This window comes from Dreissena polymorpha, chromosome 7 (assembly GCF_020536995.1).
Source record: "Dreissena polymorpha isolate Duluth1 chromosome 7, UMN_Dpol_1.0, whole genome shotgun sequence".
NCBI classification, from domain to species: domain Eukaryota; kingdom Metazoa; phylum Mollusca; class Bivalvia; order Myida; family Dreissenidae; genus Dreissena; species Dreissena polymorpha.
Window position 1 is genome coordinate 61845592 of NC_068361.1, and position 23730 is coordinate 61869321.

Below are 23730 nucleotides of genomic sequence, written 5' to 3' on the forward strand. Positions count from 1 at the left end.
GCCGAGCACACATTCGTGACGTATTTTATACCTTATATAAGCAATCTTTGTAGTTTCACAACATTTAACGACAAAAACAGAACTCTCCAAATTATTCAATCGTTTCGCGTTGCAACGCTTTATAATTTTTAGGTTTTAAAATCATCAAAAGATGCATATAATGGCTATATTAGAGCATGGTTAATGTTCAGTATTACTGTTTCCTCACAAATATCATAACTAAAACGAAAACTTACGAATCTGAAACAACTTTTTTCAAATTTGTCAATTTACCAAAGCGTGAAAAGATCCCTTTAAGTTCACGACATACCTAGTCATTTCAATCACGCGATACGAAAGGTTTGTGTAGACTTAGGAATCAGATTTCATTGCTATAGTGCCGTTTAAGGACAGCGATGGTATAATTATTTGTCCTGCCACTGTTATGTTCTGTAGTTGATTTCAATCTCTTATTCTATTGTAATATGCACAAAGAGCATACAGCTAATGTGCAACAGGTGTTTCCGTAAAAACAAAATTGTCGATATATAAAACTACCGACATGTTCGTTAAATTAACTTTGACAGTGCGATTTTCTACCGCAACACGTCATTTCAAAATCTAGTGCGACACAATAAACCAATCAAATATTCAAATAACTTGAGTCTGTGAAAGTTTTATTACAAGTTGCGATTTCAAGTTTTTAGTCGTGTGTTGCGTTGATTGATGTGTATCTCCTTGTGGTGTCGAGCGGCATTCAGTGAGTTGGTATGTTTACTAACAGCATCATATGCAATCAAATGATTATTTACTTGATTCTTGACCTTCCCATTTCAGGTATCATCTGATGTTGTAAGTATTTTATTCATTGCATTCTCATGATTAAATTCGAAATGCAAGTCATTATATTACTGACAAAGATTTTGTCACGTTTCAATTTGTATAAGACTTACCATAAATAACCGCTCTCATGTCTCAAGCGAAGATTAGATCATTGAATATTATTACATAACGTACATCATCTACAAGTGTTCTCCGAGATTTTTTGTCTGAGTTTGAAGAACGCGGCACAAAACATTATCCCTTTCCGTCTGTCTGTCTGTTCATCTGTGGCCCAACTGACCATAATAATAAGTCGACATTTCATGTATATTACCAGTCTCTTAACTTAAAGGTCTTTGTCACAATAATAGAACGAAGATAAATGTCATGTTTAAGCCATGGTATCCCAACAATGCACACCATCATACGATTACGAATCGCTTGCAAACTCGTCTCGATTACTCAAACTCGTCTCGATTACTCGAGGAGACTAAATGCCTAAAATATCCCCAGTCTCATTACCACAAATGTAAAGTTCACATTAACCGGTAAAAACTAAATTTCGCCATAGACAGATTGATTTTGACATTATAGGCGATTTAAGACACAAGTAAAATAAAGAGCATCAGTGCACTTTGGACAAATGTCGTGTTGTGTATAAAAAATTTGTTTATATTATATTTAAAAATACATTGTTTGAACCTGCGTCTGACAACTTGAAGCATGTTTAATAAACGTTATCTAACCTATGTTAATAACGTCTTTTCAAAGAAGAAAACGTTATGCTAGATTCGTATTTTGGGTTTAACACGGCTGGTAATATTGTGCCTTTTATTTCTTCTTTGTTTTAACGTAGTTTCATATTTTGACAATGTGCGTTAAAATGTTTCCATAGCTAATAAATACTTCAAATTGAGCCCTAAACAATTTATTTATCTATGCTTCTTACTCAATGTCGAAGACGAAACACTAATTAGCATATATGAATCTATTATATATAAAAGTGAGTTAACTATCTTTAAGTTAATGCTTTTTCATTCTTGAACTTTATATGTTGATTAATTGTCAAAATATTTTTAATATATATACATTATACAAATTTTGTTCTTGCAATTCACATCCATTAATTTCTGTGATAAATATATTCATTAATCTAATGGATATAGTATTGTGAAATAACAATTTGCGGAGCTAAAACGGCAGCCTACAAACCTTTTTAATGCAACTTTGAATATTTAAACACATTGCATATCGTGTTGGTCGAACAACTAAAATGAACGCATATAATAAGAAAGGAACAACTGCTTCATTATATAAATCTATACATACCACGGCTCTAGAAAAAAATCGTCAAGAATACAATTTGTCGATACTTTGTACATGTAATATATACATTGCCCTAAAGAATCCAGTGCATGGATAGGCATTGTTTGTTTCAAATAAAGAACATGTAAAGGATACGTGCGCAAGAAAAACGCCATAATCATTTCCATCTTTAGAATACCCTGACTAGATTAAATAGATTAGCTACCTTATTCAACAAAGGCAGTTATTGTGCTTTCAGTAGATGACAAAAATAAATAAAAGTTATATACAAGACTCTTCTTGCATAGAAGTCTTACGACGATCTTATCCTTGTTCATTTAACACTTCTTTTAATCCCCATGTCATGCCCTTGATATTACATGATCGCATGAACGCTATTGAAAGAAAGAATACATTCATAGAAGTTGGTGCTTTCCATACGAAAATAATCGTGTGATGTGTTGAAGTTGTATTTTAAACGCATTTGTGGGGGTGGGGTGGAGGCCTGATCGAGCGTTTATTGTTTATGCAGACAAACGAAAGGCGCACCAGAGGCTTTACACGTCCTTGAAACGGACCGTAAAATGTTCGAAAACAGATTGAATAACTGCATACACGCATTTGGAGAAGGGTATGTGTGTATTAAATGTTTCATATCAAAATCATTTTTTTATTACGCCACGTATTGTGTGTTTAATGTTTGACCTCAAAAAGGTCATCCTCGTTATTATATGAAGAATGACACAATGATGAGGGATCGTGAATTGGGTACTACGTAGATCTAAAATTGTATGCAATCACGCATGAGTAACATGCCGTACGGCAACACAATTGCTGTAAGTATTTCATTCATGCTCTATAGTGAATAATTCAGCGTAATTAAATTTTAAGTGTATATTTTGACATTTGTATTTAATTCAATTTTATATGAGCGTTTTACAGTCTTCAAAACACCGTTTAATTGCCTTTCGTTTCACAATCGGTGTCGTAACACTTTCAAAGCAACCTCTTCGAATAGTTTTTGTTCATGTATATTCATCAATAATGCATTGGCAACATTTTAATCGCAAATAATGAATTTGTTTTAGACCAATTAAATTCGATAAGGGAAACATTTTTTTTCTTTGCATTAGAACAGCAAATAATCATATTTAATCTTCAAAAGTCATCAGATATTCTTTCTCTTTTAAAACGTATTCTAAAAATTTAAAGTGATATTATGGGCATCTAACCGTATATAGATGTCTATCGCAACCGTTGTTTATTTTTGGTGTTTTGACCTCATATACACTTATAGTTGTTAATGCAGCATCAACATACAAAACCAATATCCCGGAAAATGAAAAATAATCCATTTGAATATCAACCTTACTTTCGTTTTGACAACTGACGACAGAAATAATTCGATGTACGATATAAGTCTAAATGTATTTTTCATGCAGATTCGTTCATACGACACAAAGACACAATTTTGTTTTTCGGATCATTTCGGCTTAGAGGACTGGGTAGTCTTGTAAAATAACGAAAATAATATATATGTTTTATAAACAACTGGTAGCTAGATGAGTTGTAGATAATTGGTCACAACATCAATTTAACTATTTATTTTCACCTGTTAATTCTTTTCAGCTCAATTAAACAGTGAAAAATGCCCATAATATCATTTTGAGAGACACTAAAGAAGTTAAGTCTCCTATGGAGTCATTATGTACAAAGACAATGTGCGTGCAAAGGACCTACCATCGGCGTCTTTAATCGATATCTGCTTTTATTTTTACAACAATTAAATACATTTTTTTAAACGTAACATACACGTTTATGTAAGTATTAAATAAGCAACTTTTGCGTCTTTTCAGAAGACCTTTGGCACAATTGACGGCGACCTCGTTTGGGATAGTACTGTAATATATTACATAAAGCTTTACGGAAACTCTTTAACCCTTGCTTATGTGGACGACATCCGCTTTTTGTTCTGTGTCTGCGGCATAATTAAACGTCATAATAATCGTTAATTTATTCTACATCATTATTTTTTCTTCTTCAACAACCATTTCAGCTCAACCTATTATACTCACGTTGCTTACGAAATCGCTCAGCGAAAGGAAAACATAAAAGATTATATCGGTAATACATATGTTTGAATAATGTTTGCTGAATTTATATTAGATTATTAAACTATAAGACTGTAGTCTGTATTCATTAAATATATTTGATGATATCATTTAATCTTGTCATTTTAAAAAGACACATACAACAATTGACTGTTTCAGCAGTAGGTTCCATTTTAAATGTGACAAACAAACGCAGTAAACATACTAGTACATGCCAGAAGCATTATCTAAGCATACATCCTTGAAAGCAAAGTATTTTAAGCAAACATCTTTCTTTTGAAGCTGCAATATTTTGTCTTTCAGTATACAATAAACTTTAAGTATAATTCGCTTATTTAGTTTTTTTCTGGTTTAAATGCTCGCCCAACTGTACAAAATATGTGTAATATCATGTTAATTATTTTTACATTATTCATACGCTTTATCGATATAGACAAAATAATGAAACATGTTCAATTTAGATTCACTCCGTATTATCAATATTCCTATAACTTTAGTACACGTGTTTATATGTTGATACATGCAACGCTATTTCAGATGTCTTAACCGGTCACTGATGAACTAGAAGCCAGGCTAATACGTCAGCATCAGGGAATATATCCTTTGTCTCTTGACGGATCATATTTACATATTATTTTGTTATTTACATGATACTTTACGGAATATTTAGGTATTGTGCTAATTTTTATTTGGTGTTTAATAAGTGCACGATTTCATTAATGTTATGTTCCGTAGTGAGCTATATAACATTGTTACATAATTAATGATACCATCCAATCAGTTGTAGTCATTCGTTCCACGTGACCGTCAAATATTGTGTCCGTATTGCTCGTGCGTTCGTCCAATATATTCATTGAGAACGGCCCAAGTTAAAAATAATTGTAAAAATATTTAACTCACAACGTCTATGTAATCGTACAAATATATCACCCTTTTATACACATTGCTGTTAAATAACCTAGTATTATTGGTTAAATATTGTGAGCTGAAAATTGTATACTCTTACTTGAAGTGAAAAAAAAACATACCCGATATATTGTATTCCTGTTTAAATATTGTTCTGAATAATACCGAATAAATGTAACATTATTGGTGTAAAATTCATTATTCAGCATAATCATCTGGCAACAGATGTCCTCCATTTCTTCATTTGAAATGTGTATTGTTAACTTCCGTAATAATAATCCCGAAAGGAATATATATATATATATATATATATATATATATATATATATATATATATATATATATATATATATATATATAATGGTAATATGTTATTAAACATAGTTTGGAAATGTCATGGGCCATAAACTGTTTAACTAATAAAAGTTTACTATTGGAAACTGTACAATACAAAATTAGTTAGGGTGCACAATCAATCGCGCTTAATCTTAGATTTGTTGGCTTTTTACTTTTCCCGCGTACTTCATTTACGCAAGAATGACGCGCTATCGCATGTGTGAAAATTATACTCAATCCTACGCTCCTTGACATCATTTCTTAGAAACATCAGTTTGTATCGATTTGATTTTATTGGTTTGCCATTTATTATGATTATTGCTTGATTTGTTGTTTATTATATGTTTGGAACACGTAACATTTTGTTTCGTCGACTTTTTAGTTTATTATTTAGACAAAGTCACTGTATATGTCCTGCAAATTTACAGTGTTCCATAAATCGGCTTGTTTACTTTATATACTGTACAAGTACATGTATAGCCGTAACGAAATGGCATGATAAAATTGTTTGAAGACCATTTAAAGGTCCATTATTGTATGTTCATATTTGCATGTGGGTTATGTTATATATGTTCACGTTGATTTATGATAAATAGCAACTGAAACAGAAGTATTTAAAGTTATTCCCTGTGTCGCTTCAGTTGTTTTGTATAACAATATGTGTATTTTATTTGTCTTATTTGTACAATGAACAAGTATAGAATCTGGAAATTGTATGCAAGAATACATGTTATCAATCGCCAGACTATTGTGATATGGAGAATATTTTAATATTGTGAAAAGGGCGTCATTAAAAATACTGGAAATCAATCAGTGATTGTTAAAGTCATTAGTCGAGAAATATTTATATTATGATGCTTTATTCCAATATTATTGCATAAACTCTATCTATAATGCCCTCTGGCGGGGTGCAGAAACTTGGCAAAAGGAGGGCTTGAACAGGAGAAAGCGTGTATTAACAATGCGATTCACGTGCCGTTCAAGCCCTGTTATGTGTTTTTCATATCCACAATCTGGTCCACGCGCAGTTACTTCCCTTCTCCAGCCTTCTTCGACGACTTTCCAAGCATAAATAGGGAACTGAATAAGCACCAGTTTCCTCATGCATACAGGGATAATTACTATTTCAATCCACTTTTCAAGTTATACCATCTGGACTCTCGTGATAACAGCTTTATTTTATTGGCAACGTCAATGAAGTTAAGGACATTTCACTTTCTGAAATGATTGAAAATGCTTTAAAAAATGGATACAAATTTTTCTGCTGCCTTTATACTTGTGATTTAAAATTAGTTATATATCAGTCACCACTGGAGTTTACAATATTGAACTGCATACACTAAAATTGAATATGTCCATTAATAGTTCTACGACCTGTGAAACAATAGCTAAATCGCTGGGCGTCCAAACACAAATAGGAGACCAATTGGACACAAACTGTTTGTTCACATGTAAAAATGAATATCTGAAGAACAAAGTCTTAGAGGATTGTAATGTAATTTACCCCCGTTGAGAAGAACAGACCCTAATTAATACGTCGCACACTAATGACGTTCGGTATCGCCATTGTTTTCATTCATAACAAAATGTAAACAAACCAGCATGGCTCGAAAATGACACTAAAACATTTTTGCACCTCAAAACTACTCACATTTAAAAAAAAAAGAACTGTTATGAAAAATGCATACCTTGAAATGAACGATCACAACATATTTCTCGGCTATGACGCTTAAATAAACACGATGAAAAATTGACATGACGATGGTTTTCCATTTTTACAACCGTATAACTATAGTAGTACACCGCACACATCACGAACGATAACTCTGTATGTTGTTGTTGTTGTTTTTTTAATACAAAAACACTATACATGTGAAAAATACATCATGCATACAGTTTTTTCTGATGTATATTTGCATTTTATTCGTAATAGACTGAAATTAATATCCAAAAAACACAAATATAACTGCTTTCCATTTTTTTGTTGAACGATTTTATTTTCTTGCACGAACATCCGGGTTTTTTAAATGTATGCCATTCGGTCCACTTCCGACGATGGTAACAACAGTCAACGGCAAGTGTTGTCGACAAATTGGTGTTGCTGAGTTAACCTGTTGTTGATCAAGGCAAGTTAATCATTGAAATACGTTTATTAACTAATATAAACAATTTTCTACCAACCGTTTAATGATTTTGTGTTTCGATGTTTCGATATACATAAGGTAAGTTTCACGGTGTATTGTAACGTAAAATTACGTGATTGAAAATTGAGAAAAGCATGGTGGATCATACGTGTCACAGTGTGTAGCGTATTCGACTAAAAGTTTGTTTAGTGCTTTAAACTTCATTTTTTGTGTACTCCTCTGTGTTACAATTGTTTTAATTATGGCTGTAATGAAGAAGGGCAAGTATGGAATAAATAAAAGGTTATTTGGACAAGCTGTTGGCCGCAACAGTCAAAAGAGTAAGAGAAAACAGTCAGCTTTATTTCGCCACATGAGAGAAAAATACAAAACTGGTGTTGATAAACATGTAAGTCAATATCAAATAGTGATAATTACAAATAATTGTGGAACAAAGTTGGTAGTGCGTCGCATAAGATTCAATTCTGCGGGGAGCAGCAGACTGCTAAAGAGTGGTAAGAATAAATTGAAATTTAGAATGAATAAACACAAGAAAGAATTGACAGGTAATCGTGTGATTAAATTAGATTGTTTGCAAGAACATATATCTACCATTACAGCGCATGTATGTTTGTGTCCCAAAGCAATTATTATTGCAACAAAAAATAAAAGCCCCATGACTCTTAAATATGAAAAATGCAAGAGTGGACTTTTAAGCATTTTGATGGCCATATGTGCCGGATGTAATAAAGAGTTCAAACTGGAAACAAGTAAAAGACAGCGTAATGGACTTTTCGACGTTAATGTTAGAGCTGTTTGGGGAACTATGACAAGTGGAGGAGGTGCAACTGACCTGCAAGAACAACTAAGCACTTTAAATATACCCCCTTTAACATCAAATATGTTTTCTAGCTTGGAACACACTATTGGTGAATGATGGTCAAAGTCCATTAAAGATGAAATGTTGAAGGCTGGTGCAGAAGAGAGGCGTAAAGCTATTGAAAAGGGGCATTTTCATGAAGGAATCCCCTATATTACTGTCATTTGTGATGGTGGCTGGTCCAAAAGGACACACAAGAACACATATAACGCATCAGGTGGTGTAGCTGTTATTTTCGGGGCAGAAACGAAGAAACTATTGTACATCAGAAATAAGTATTGCATATTGTGCTCTAGGTCAAAAAATACGAATACTGAAGTTAAACCACATCAATGTTTTAAAAACTGGCATTAAAGTTCCCAGGCAATGGAAACCGATATTATAGTTCAGGGCTTCCTTGAAGCAGAATCTACACATGGGCTGAGATACATTTACATGATAGAGGATGGAGACAGTTCTGTGTATCCCCAACTTCAAGAACAAATTCCTGTATGGGGTAAAAGTATAAAAAAAAACTGGAATGTGCAAACCACACGTGCAAATGCTTAAGAGCAAACCTGGAAAAGCTTGTGGCTGAAAAACCTCACCTAAAATAAAAAGGAAAACTAACAAAACTGAATCGGGTAAGGCTCACAACCGCTGTGAGATGCGTTCAAAATGAGATCTTCCGAAAATGACCCTAAACAATTGAAAAAAGACATAATAAACTCTATATATCACATTTTAGGCTTTCACGATAAATGTAGTATTTTCTGCACCAAGAAGATTGAAAAACAAAACATTGACAGTGTTGATAAATTAAATAATAAAATGGAGATACTGATTATTTTAATGAAACTATAGACGAACAATATGAATTTTGGAAATTGCCTTCACATCTTGAAATGGAAAACAGCCGAAATGCATTAACGAAACATTGTCAAAAGGCGGAATTAACAGAAGTAGTAAGGAATGTGCAATTATTTTTAAACCGAATGAATTGTAAACAAAAGCGATCGTTTGATAGGAAATTTTACCACCAATTTATGCGAAAGCTGGATGTCAATAAGAATAAAATTTGATGGAAAAAAAGGTTGTGAATCAATGTTGAAGAGGATCTTGGCACGCACGATGTTTTGGTGGTGCTTTGCGAAAAAACCTGGGTGAGGAACGGTCTGTAAGAACATTTAAACATGTAACCAAAGAACAAGGTGGACAGTATTTTTTGAAGCTGTGCACAGACAAACCAAGAAAAATTATGCAAGTGCCAAATATCAGGCTAAACCAGAAAGTAAATCATTAAGACGTAAACGTAAATTTCAAAATTTGAAGGAAAACACTTGTAAAAAAGCTAAAATTAATTATGGGTGCAATTTAGATGATTCACCTGATGTACCAGCAGACCAACTTAAAACTGTGTGTGACCAATTTTATGAATGTCAAATATTAAAAACAGATACTGAAATAAGCGATATTGAAAAAAACAACAATTAATCAATCCCAATCAGAATTATGGAAAAACCGAAGAAGTATTAGGCTAACTAGCTCAAACTTTGGAAAGGTTATTTCTCGCCGCAACACAAATGTATCTACAGCTTTAGTCAGTAATATGCTGTATTCCAAATTCTTTGGTAACATCCATTCAATAAGAGGACTAGAACAGTCAAGAGGACAATACGATCATAGAATATAAAAATGTTAAAGGAAATGTTGAAATACAGAGAACTGGATTGAGAATTTGTAAAGAACACCCCTTTCTAGCAGCTTCAACTGATGGAATTGTCTTATTATAAGAATCTAATGGTCTTTTGGAAATTAAGAATCTGCTTCAAAAAATTCATATTTAATAAAAGAAGCTGTGGAAAAAGTGCCAAATTTTTGTTTGGAATGTGTAAAAGAGAAAATTCAGCTTAAAAAACCCATAGCTTTTATTACCAAATTCAATGACAATTAAATATCTTTGAAAAACCATGGTGTGATTTTGTGGTAAGACGAAAAAAACCATATGACATGTTCATTGAACGAATACAAAGGAACTGTAAATTATGAGAGACGGAAATGTTACCCAAATTGCTAGCCTTCTATATGACGTTAATGCTTTCTGAATTAGCCCTCCCAAGAATGGGAACATATACTGGAATTAGACAACCAAACAAACCATCGGTTAGTGTTGTCTATATGTTTTATGATACCCCCTAAATTATTTTTGGGGTTATCATATATTTATCTGTCTGTTTGTCCGTCTATCTCAACATCAGTTACTAAATAATGTAATTCAATGAGCTTCAATGGAAGAATCACTACCAAGAGGAGATACACATACCATCAGCTTGTCCTAGTCTGATGATTTGTAACAAATGTATGTCCCTCACAAAGTTACCTTAAATTGTATATATATATATATATATATATATATATATATATATATATATATATATATATATATATATATATATATATATATATAAATACTATCGCGACCGTTGGGCGAAGCCGAAATTCAATTTTGCAGAGTTAAGTCGACCTCGACCATTATGGCGAAGGTGACTTAATTCTCTTAATTAATTATTAATTACCTGTTAACTATTCCGCTTTAAAAATTAGTATGCTTGTAGAGCATGATATAGCAAGTATATTGATACATTTGAAGACGTTTTACAATAGAACATGCATTTTTCATGATTTTTCTTTAAAAAAAGTATGTATGTGGTTATGAAATCCAGCCTTAGGGCGCATTTTAAAATATGTGGATTTTATTCTTCTAAACCAATAATATATGTTTTCGGTTGGACCCTGTAAAGAACAAGTTTCGAACGCTGCAGATGTCTGTACATTTTACATTTCGTTGTTTTGTTGTTTAATATATAAGAAATACATTTCAAAATTTCGACTTGTCCAAAAACACTTAGTTTTCTTTTCTAAACCGGAAACTGCTACGCAGTTAATGGTAGCAATTACAGACTTAAGAAGCTCAGCACCTTAACGCTGATTTTGATCTTGCTGTGCTTACCAATTTTAACGGTATATAGTCATTGAATTCAAATTCGAATATTAAAATTGTATTACAGCGTCAACATTATATAACAACAATTATAGTATGAGTCAAACTAATTCTTGGGTCGTTTTAGTTGTGTTGTTGGTCATATTACAGATTGATTGTGCTAAAAAGTTTATTTTTACCATTTAAAACGAAAATTGGTCTTATAATTGTCAATAGTTGTTTAAAAATATACAAAAGTTAGAGCATACTCGTTTTTTTTGTATTACCATTTTTTCAGCGAAATTTAAAACATGTCTTTATCTGTTCTTCAAAAATGCTTCTCGTCAATAACCCGTTTGAAAATTAAGAACAAAAATGTCTGAATGAGCGAAGTTTATAAATATTTTAATCTTCGTTATGAGAACCTCCTTTTGGCTAATTCAGATCTTATTTTGATTTTGACAATGCTATTCTCGCAACATATGTGTGTATACGTGTAATATGTGTTCAGTTGTATTGCCAAAATGGCTGTTATATATTTATTTCTATATTTAAATGAACCCTGCATTATCGAGACGTCAAATAAATGGAAGCTTTTAGGGTCTTTGACTAAAAACTTACATATGGGCATACCTATAGTACAGTCAGGCTCCTTTTCATTGGACAAATACTCGTATACTATGCTAAAATCCAACACGGCACATAATTAAACATTTAAGAAAACGGTTAAAATATGTATAAAAATATCACAACTTCTGAAATTTTGTTGACATACATGCTCAGAATTTAAAACGTAAATTTAGTATTAACAATTTAACAATTTTAAACGTAAGATCAACATTTCTATCCTATAAAACGCAGGAGCAACTTCAGATTTAACCGTAACAATGAACACATAGGTAGTAAAAGTTATGTAGGCATGCTGTACACAAAACATGGTCCCGAATGAATTACAGTTTATATGCGTGTAAACAACAATCATATAATTCTCGAAATATGTTTAGAAAAGCGCTTAGTTTGGAATTCCCCATTATGCTGAAAATTCACACACATAGAAAGTATCAGTTTGTCCATGAACTTAAATTATCCGACGACAAAAATGAAAGCGTTCAGGTACTTCGACTTAATGATCATTTAAGGGCAAACCCATTGTAGTCTTCTTTTCGTTGGACAAATACCTGTATGCTATGCTGAAATATATCATGGTATATAATTATCAACGGTAATAAAATATATAAAAGATATTACAATTTTCGTCATTGTGTTAAGGCACATGATCAGTAATTACAGGTGCTTTAAACATAACATTTATATCCTAAATAAACGCTCGGGCAACTAGAGTTATACTCTTATATATCGAATATATATTTAGAAAACGTTATAGACATGCTGAACATAAACATGGTCCTGAATGGATTCCAGTGGTAACACGTGTAAACAAACGTTATGCAACCCCATGAATATGTTTTAAACGCTTTGTTTAAAAATTCCCCGTAATGATGGAAATACACACGCATAGAAATTATCAGCTTGTCCATGCATGCAAAATAATTCAACTATTATGGTAAAATGTATATATTCCTTTATGCGTTTTTATTTGTCTACCATATATGTTTATTCAGGCGTACACTGTTTGCATATAATTCTTACATAACAATAAGGCGATATCATATTATTTCGTACAAATGAGAGTTTCAATGATATAAGTTTAATATTAACCAGAACAAATAAGTAGTGAGTCAAGTCAATTTACAATATACGTTAATATGTTAACGTTTTTTTTGGTATTAAAATACATCATAACATCTTCATTTTGTATATCATTAAATTTTATATAGATATAGATATTTAATTTGACACCATCAAGAGAATGCGTTTATATACTTCGACATAATACTGTTTTGGTAGAAAACAAACTAAATGTATGAAAGAAAATAACAGAAGCTAAAACTTTTATCACATGGCTGCAACACGCCCTTAATATAATAACATGGCAACACAAAACTTTTTATTGATACGTTCTTTTCTTCCAGCAAGTCCGTGTGAATATCAAAGCGCTAGGGGCACTGAAGTTGTTCGCTGTTGTATAATCTTAGACGCAACTCAGTTTTCAAAATTATGTTATAGCATTTTATATCGCAAGTTTGAAATGAATACACCCCATTCAATTTATAAAGAGTGTGTCTTAAAGCACAGGTTGAGATGGGTTTTTTATAACATAAATAAAAAAGATGATTTAAGCTTCATTTTGGGAAAACAGGGCTTTTTGCATATGCATTAATTGTCATCCCAGTACCAGATACTGTCTTTAAACGAAAAACACCATACAATCAGAAAGTGTCGTCCTTGATTAGCTTGTGCGAATTACACAGGCTCAATGTGTACAGGCTAATCATATTTGACATGCATTAAGGCCCGTTTTCTCTGAAAGCAGCCAATATATACAGATTTCAATGATAAACACTAGACTTGCCAATGTCGTCTTACAAGCTGTTAAACACTATTGATTAAATACACACACTGCAGTAGTAGCGCAGACGCTCCTAACATTCGTCTTCTGCATAATGTCAATGCAGGTAGTGCAGGCAGGAAGTGGTTATCGTTCATAGCATAGCTTACAGCAGACTTACTTGCAGTTATCGTTCATAGCCTAGCTAAAGCAGACTGAATTGCAAAACTGCCTCTCTACATTAGTTGTGAGCTAAAGCTCACAACTAAACACCAACCATAACATTTCACAATGTTGAAAATGCAACCTTATTCTGAAAATGTATATAAAATAAATAAAAATAAAGCTATCCGTGTAAGTATGAATAATCAGATAATATTATGAACTAGATTGTTGGCAATGCTACTTTCCCAACATCTGTGTTTACACATGTGATTATTAGAGAAAGCATTTGTTAAAGAAAATGGTTTTTATGCAAAGTTCATTCAGTATTAATATGACGAAACAAAAAAACTAGTTCATCTTAGCAGTTGGATTTAAATTTTGCATCTGTTTAAATGGTGATATACTATTAAAGTCGTCAACGTTTTTGTTGCCAAAATCATTGTTATAGACTTATTTCTTTATATAAATTGAACTTAAATTATCCGACGACAAACATTAAAGCTTTAAGGTACTTCGACTTAATGCTGATTTAATGGCAAACCCATAGCGCAGCCTTCTTTTCGTTGGACAAGTACTTGTATGCTATGCTGAAACCCAGCAGGGTACGTAAATATACATTCACAAAAACGGTAATAAAATATATAAAAGATATCACAACTTTTGAATTTGTTAACGTCCACTATCAGAAATTACATGTTCTTTAATACATAACATTTCTATCCTAAATAACATACTTTTAGTAGAAAACAATATAAATTCCTAAATAAAATTATCAGATTCTAATACTGTGATCACATTTCTGCAACAAGCCCTTAATATAATAACATGACAACACAAAACTTTTTTATTGATATTTTTTCTTCCAGCAAGTCCCAAAGAATGAAACCAAACATAACAGTTCAGACTGTGGAAAATGCAACCGAATTCTTAAAATGTATGCAAAAATACATTATTATAAAGCTTGTTGATGTCAACAAGACAATTGATTCCCATTTTAAATAAAAATTGTTTGTATTTTACATATACCTCATGCTGATACATATTTGTACAATAAACCAAATATTAAAAACGACAAAAGAGAAATTTGGTCGAAACAAATCATAAGAATGTTTAAAAAGAAATAAAACACGAAGTACAAATCGAACTAATGAATGACGGGTCATACGAGCGAACAATATGAGACAGCGCCTTTGGCCTGTTGCGGATAAAAGTGTTAAAATACGACACTCGGACACTTAAACACTTAAAGAACTTTCCATGTACAATGAGTTGCTGACTTCGACTAGCTAGCATTCATTTATATACTTCTCAGTCTGGATGTTTTTGTTTTTATGATTTTTTATTTGTATAATTATACATTGTTTACTTTCTAAATGCCTTTAAGTTTTATATGATTATCAACAATCCCCTCTCTTTTCAGTACATATTTTACTGCTTGTAAAGGAATTTTTTTTAGGTGGTAAATATCATATAAGTTATACTTATTTTCCTTACTTTATATTTCGGTTCTATTAATATACACAACCAAGGTGTACAATTTGGCTCTTTACACCCATAATTGCATCTTCTTCCTGACCATGTGCGACGATGCTCTGAATAATTAACTATATGAGGTTATTTCTTGAAAGCTTTTTTTTTTCAAAAGATGGGATGTAATTGATACTTGTTCGTTCATTGCATCGTGCCTCAGAAAATTGTAGCGCTGTTGTTCTGGTTTCTTCTTACCATAGAGTAATTAATTTGTAATTAAATTGAACATTTGTAGTTCTCTTTTATTGCCTTTTAATTTGTGTTACAATCCTATCAGGTAAATGTTTATTTACACGTATGTGTGTTTTGAATATCGCTGGGCCAAATGTGAGGTTGAGCGCTCTAAAACCGGTTCAAACCCCCAAATGCTTAGCATTGACCGTTCCAATGCGGTGACACCAGCTTTATTCAACGGCCTTTGTTATGTGTGTTGTTTTGTTATGTTCTATGCTGTGCTGATCGGCAATTGGTCATAGGCCGTAAATAAAGCACCAGGCGCGGTTGATGATGGGAATGCTGTGCCGCTATGGCAGCTGAAGTTTCACCTTGTTTACCTTCATTACAGTGGCATTGAACCTCAAAGTTATGACATCAATATGTACACAAATTTCTAAAATGATTTTTATTTCAAAATACATAAATACATTTCCCGTGAGATATTTCCAGTTTATACCAGTATTATATGTTCAAATTATATTCTTAATTTCATGTTTTTTTGAAGACTTTGCCCATTTGGGCCCTTCAAAAGTGACATAGCCCCTCGGCGTGAACGATTTTGTTGCCAAAATCATTGTTTTAGACTACTTCTTTATATAAATTGAACTTAAATTATCCGACGACAAAAATGAAAGCGTTCAGGTACTTCGACTAAATGCTGATTTAAGGGCAAATCCATAGTACAGGCTCCTTTTCGTTGGACAAGTAACTTGTATGCTATGCTGAAACCCAGTATGGTACGTAAATATACATTTACAAAAACGCTTATAAAATATATACCGGTAAAAGATATCACAACAGTTGAATTGTGTTAACGCCCATGATCAGAAACTACATGTACTTTAAAACATTATATTTCTATCCTAAATAAAGGCTGGAGCATATAGAGTTTTACTCTTATATAATGATCGCATATTTAAAACACGTTAAAGGCATGAACATTAAACATGGTCCTGAAAGGATTACAGGGTATACGCGAGCAAAAACAAATTATGCAACCCCAGGAATATGTTTTAAAAAGCGCTTTGATCAAAATTCCACCTAATTCTAGACATACACATACAGAAAGAATAAGTTTGTCCATGCAAGCGAAATAATTAAACTATTATGGTTTAATGTATATTTTTCTACATGCGTTTTATTTGACTACCATAGATGCGTATTCAGGCGTACACTGTATGCATATTACATAATTATATGGCGATATTAAAATCAGTTTTTCGTACAAATGAGAGTGTCAATGTTATAAAGTTAACATTTATCCAGAAAATATAGGTGATGAATCAGGTCAATTTAAAATAAGCGTTGACGTTTTTTCTATATAAAAAGTACAACATAAAATCTACATTAACTATGTATTGTTAATTGTATATGAAGATATTTAAGTTGACCCCATCAACAGAATGCGTTCATATACTTCGACATAATACTGTTTTAGTAGAAAACAATATAAATGCATGTAAGAAATTATCACGATCTAAAATTTTGATCACATTGCTGCAACAAACCCTTAATATAATAACATGACAACTCAAAACTTTCTTATTGGTACTTTTTTCTTCCAGCAAGTCTGAGTGAATTAAACCAACCATACGTTTCAGACTGTAGCAAATGTAACCTAATTCTGAAAATGTATATAAAAATACATGATAATAAAGCTATCCGTCTAAGAATGGGTAATCAGATATAATTATACAATGTTTTATCAACTAGATTGCTGCCAATGCTATTTTCCCAACATCTGTGTTTACACATGTGATTATAAGAGAAAGCAATTTTTTAAGAAAAGGACTTATTTTTATGCAAAGTTATATCAGTATTAATATAACGAAACATAAAAATAAATAAAATATTTCAACCCATCATGGTACATAATTATACATTCACGAAAACGGTAATAAAATATATAAAATAATTCACAATTTTCGGAATTGTGCTAACGTACATGGTCAGTAAATATGGGTACTTTAAAACATTTTATTTATATCATAAATAAACGCTGAAGCAAATAGAGCTTTACTCTTATGTAACGAACACATATTGAGAAAACGTTATAGTCGTGCTGAATATAAAACATGGTCCTGAATGGATAACAGGGTATACACATGTAAACAAAAGTTATGCAATCCCAGGAATATGTTTTTTAAGCGCTTTGTTTAAAATTTCCCGTAATGCTGAAAAACACACATACAAGCCCTTAATATAATAAAATGAAAACACAAATTATGATCCTTTTTCCTGCATTAAATCCGAATGAATCACACTAAACAAAAATTTCACACGTGGGAAAATGCAACCTAATTTTGGAAATTTATATAAAATAAATAATAATAAAGCTATCAGACTAAGTATGAATAATCATGAACTAGATTGTTGACAATGCCATCATCTGTGTTTACACATGTGTTTTAAGAGAAAACATATGTCAAAGAAAAAGGATATATGTTTATGCAAAGCTAGTTCAGTATTAATATGACGCAATATAAAAATCAATGAACTATTTCAACTAAGCATATTGGATTTTAATTGTACAACTATTTAAATAGTGATGTGCTATTTCAGGTCTGAACATTATGTTGCCAAAATGTTTTCGTTATAGATTTATTTCTTTATATGAATTTAACTTAGATTATGCCGACGACAATAATGAACGCTTTCAGATACTTCACTTAATGCTGTTTGAAGCGCACATCTATATTAAAGGCTTCTTTTCGTTGGACAAATAATTTTATTCTATGAAAAAATCCATCATCATTCATAGTTATACATTTACGAAAACGGTAACAAAAAACGTAAGATATCGCAATATTTTTAATATTGTTAACATACATGTTCAGAAATAAGTCTAAAACATTACATGTCTATCCTAAACGCTTAATAAAAAATTTAATGTTAAAAATAACATAATTAATATTACAGAAAGCATTGGTGGTTTAAATCGGTTAAATCCGTTGGCATGCTGTACCTTAAACTTGGACCAGACCAGAGGATTCACACGTGTAAACAAATATTATGCCTCCCTGGAAATGTTTTCAGACAAGCAATGCGTACTACATTTTAGCTAGTCTTTGTGAGAGAAGCGACAAATTACATGAAAACAGAAAGCTGCAATGCAAAAAATTGGAGTAAAACTGCGGTCAGCGCTTTGTTAAGAGAATAATCATGCTTTTTATTCTCCTGAGCACGAAGTGCTCAAGGTGAGCTTTTAGGATGGTCTGATGTCCGTCGTCCGTCCGTCGTCAACATTTGCTTTAAACAGCATGTCCTCTGAAGCTGCTGACTGGATTTTGATTAAATTTTCAGGAATGATCAGTGGATAATCATCTACAAAAGTTATATAAATCGTTCCGCTCCGCTGATTAAGTAGGTCACATAAGCTAAACAAATGATTTTCCACTTAATCGACATCTCCTATTTAACCAATGCATGGCTCTTGACCAAACTTCACAGGAATGATCCGCGGATGGTACTCTACCAAGTTACATAACTAGTTCCGTTAACATGCATTATACTAGTAGGTCACAGGAGCACTTAATCGACATTCCATCCTAAACCAATGACTGGATTTGGATTAAACTTTACAGGAATGATCAGTTGATGATCCTCTTTTCTCATTAAAATAGCAGTTCCGCTCCAATGCTTAATTAAGCAACAAGAGCTAAAAAAAGATATTTCACTTTAATGACATCTCATTCTTAACCAATTATTGGATCTTGACCAAACTGCACAGGAATGATTCTTGGATGACCTTTAAACAAATGGCTAAAATCGTTCTGCACCACTGAACAAGATGGCCATCAGAGCTAAAAATAGAAATGCCTTTAAACGACTTCTTACACTATGCCATTTATTTTCTTTAAAACTTCACGTGACTGTTCTTGGTGACACTTAATAAAGAAAATAAGCCAAAATCGCTCATTTTGATACAAGTACATACACTTTTGCGCTGACCTAGACACAATGGAAGTCGAATCTGAATATAGATGCCAAAAAGAGCGATGTTCAACAGGTGAGCGACATATGTCCATTTTGGCCTTCTTGTTTATTGTCGGTTGGTCTGTGATTTCCTCCTCATTATTTGTATTGTAAGACTCCATTTCATAATAAATACCAGTGACAGGATCATGGAAAAATAATAAGTTCTGTCCAATCCTTTTGAAAATGTTTTATTTTATTTTTTTGTCTGTTTTGAGGGTTTTATTCAAATCAAAACTGTAACATCCAAAACGATACAACTACATATACATATAAGTGCATAAAATATTAACAGTGGTTACATAAAAAATAGTAGTTCAAAACTTGGTTAAAAAGTAGGTAACACATCTGAACATTCAAAATTTACAACAAGCAATAATAAAAAAAATCTACCAAAAACAAAACAAAATAAGGAACATGTATAAACAGATACACGTCTTTTGAAAATTGTTAAGTGACAAAAAGTAGTTCACCAGAGCAACTGACTACCGTCTTCAACTTCCCTGCATAGTGTACAACCCTTGTCTTTGACCTAACTTAAAGGTGTGTTTTGAAATACTTAATGTCTGAAAATTAATGTGAACGTTAATCAGATCCCGGTAATATTAATGTCTACATTACAATGTTTTTACACGTCCCGCAGGCGCTCAGAAAGCGGAAAAACCAACAGAGCGCAAGTTCTAAATAAAATATATTAGCACAAGCCAAGTAGACATGGTCCCTAAAATTTGTACCGGGCTCAAAGATGTTCAGCGAAACTCCTATATCTACTATACGAAAGATAGAAGGGACAAAGTTGTGCCAATTGGTTATGAATGTTAGTTTATAACCCAGAATATGTATTTTTCCTGCCTCTGTTGCAAACATTGACCAAATAAAGCAGGGTCGGATAAACTAGTTGATATCCTGCAGTACATCACGTGACCGTGATCTAACCGTAAGTATGTATTCCTACGCGCCGATTAACATGTTCTAATATTTGACCTTTGAAATTTATTGGGACGCATCATGAATGTTATCGTTATATTATATATCATCCTTTTTGTCTTCTTTAAAATATATTACCGAACCAGCTTTCCGTATTTATAATTTTCATTTACTTGATTACGCAATGTATGACGTATCTAGTGTGACGTCATTTCTCAGATAAAACATACTATCTAGATAGATAGATCTAGTTTCTCTCAGTATTTTAGGGACAACAATTTTGACGCGGTGGTTTTAACCCTGTTTTTTTTAATATTTTAAAGCATCGAACGAATCATAAACGTAGATCTATTTCGGATTGTGTGTTTGTCATTCATAAGTGTTAACTTCGATAGGAAAAAAATAATTCGCTACGACAGGATTACGATTTCGTAAATCGGCATTCGAACCCGAATCCATCCATGAGCCATCTGATGATATTGATCATATGATATTGGCCTGGGTTCCTCTTCCAATTAAGCTATCTGACCTTTTAAAAAATATGTAGGTAAACTGCAATGTTGTATAATAGCATGATACCTTGCTTAAGAAAATTTTACAAAGAATTACATTTAATTTATATTTTGTTATGATTTAGAACAGTATATTGTCAGTTCAAAAGCTCAAATGAGTTAATGTTTGAAAAGCCCACAAAAGCTTCTGTTTGTAAAAATGATGCTAATTAATTTGCCGACTGTGTATAGTTGAGATAAAATCACCTTATTTTGCACAAATCTGGTAAAATATATATGGTTTGAATACCAACTGCGGATAAGAGCAACAGAACAGTCCTTGTAACTAAATAACTCTAATATTTTAATAAGTAATTATCTAAACCATAAAGTGACCTATACTTCGATAATTATGTATACCTGAAGAGAAGATATATCGAAGGTGAATATTGCGTAACACATGAAACTATACACGGTTTTTCAATAAATAGGAACAATGCCTGTCGCCAGGTAATAACGACACATTGACGATATAAAACACGGGCTATCCTTGTTATACATTATAAACCCATTCATATAAAATAAAAATTAATCGTAGTTTGGCATTTCAGATCAAATAGTTAGCAAAAGTGATTTAACAAAACATCTAATTTAAATGTCCGTTACTGTCGCCTTCTCATATTAATTACATTATACCATCCACATATAAGTAACCTCTGTGATACTGTTGGTTTTAAACAATGCATTTTCTTCGAAAACAAATATGTAAATATGTAAATGTAAACTATTGCAGCACCAATTGCTACGGGGAAGTCAAACAGAATGTTTCAATTGGAAAACAACACTCGCGTGAATATTCAGAACCTTTATGAACAGTATTAGATTTAGCAATAGTGCTTATAATAAATTAAACTTTCGGTTTACTGGTATAAATGAATATACCCACACAATAATGGGCTAAAGTCAAAGAAGTTGAATAGTATATCAGAGGGGGTAATCACGTGACAAACAAGATGGCGACGTCCATGCCGAGGCAGGTATTTTTCGTCGTTTTATACCCTTTATTACTTGTATTTTTTTATGCCGCTCATTTTCCAGCCATATTAGGAAGAAAGTTACTGGCTACTATTTCATAGTAATATTCGCTCTACATTTCGACTTTACTCGGTGCGAAATTTCTTAGCGGAATGACCTAATTAGGGCTCCATTAAGAAAATTTGCGGGGAGTCAAGTCGAGATATTTAGCGAATTTAAATACGAAATATACGCTAATCACCTTTTACTGATATGGCTGGAAAGTGAGCGTCATTTAAAAAATAAACAGAGGTAATAAAGGGTATAAAACGGCGAAAAATAATTGTCTCGGTATGGACGTCGTCATCTTGACTATCACGTGATTACCCCTTCTGGTATATGCGATCGCAGAAATGTCCGTGACGATAAAATATCCGTGACTTGTAACATATATAACGTTTCAGGCATGTTGGGAGATTGGGATTTATACTTCCATTGTGTTTATTTCATTGCAATGGTTTATAAAGAATGCTAGCACTTATGTGTGTGCCTAAATTATATTATGTTAATATTGTAAATCTGCAAAGGAACAGTTTGTGTGGTCTAAATGCTCAGTTAACACTATTTTTCACAAGTAATATATGTCACACTTAAGAAATATTTTGTATAGATAATGCCATTATCATCCATTTCTGCATGTTTAGCGCGAAAGCTCTGTATCGGCTATTGTTTAATGTTTGCTTCACACAATACATTTTTCAATGTTTATTAAATTTCCGTTACTCTATAGTGTCGTTTAAATTTATTGAAGTGCACTTATATAGGAAACAGAACGAATAAACATATGTAATTAGTGGTTCACCTCAGTCATAAATATGATTATTTTGTAATTAACATTATATCGAAATCAACACAACACGTTTTATACAAAATACAAAACTTGTGTTCAGTACATATTTAAAAAAATGAGACAACACAATTTTTCTTTCTTCATTTGATCATTGAAATTTTCGTGAGATAAAAAAGAAACACTTCACTGACGGTCTCTACAAACAGATAGGCATCTTCAGAATGAGGTACTTTTATTGTAAAATCCTCTGTACATTATACAGTCGTTTATATTCTGCATATTTGACAATAAAACAAAGTAACAGACATTTAGAGTAGGCTCTGTTGAATAATATACACGGGCACAAACAAACCATCATATATAAAAAAGTATAATAGATATGCATGTAAAACTTCGCATGTACGTGTGTGATGGATATGGCTCCTCAATAAACATATCAAAAACGCATGCGTAAATATTTTAAAAAAATCAATTGTACACCCCTGGTGTTCCTATTTATTGAAAAACCGTGATAAACAAATTGTGCAGCAAACAAAGATTGGTATATACCAAGGAGCTATATAATAATCTATTATGTATGTCCTTGGCATTTCCTCCTTAAAACACTAAACAATCAACTAGAACCTACAATGTAAAAATTTAGAACAGCCAACTGCTGCTACCTTCTCAATTATAATTTTCACTGGCATCAG

General features: G+C 32.3%; 1 long non-coding RNA gene across 1 annotated transcript; it reads left to right on the plus strand.

Moving 5' to 3' along the window:
- Positions 1-816: 816 nt before the first annotated feature.
- LOC127837862 (uncharacterized) lies at positions 817-5401 on the plus strand. Its single transcript, XR_008029506.1, has 4 exons — positions 817-831; positions 2639-2737; positions 4163-4230; positions 4755-5401. It is a non-coding gene; the product is annotated as an uncharacterized LOC127837862 (long non-coding RNA).
- The last annotated feature ends 18329 nt before the right edge of the window (positions 5402-23730 follow it).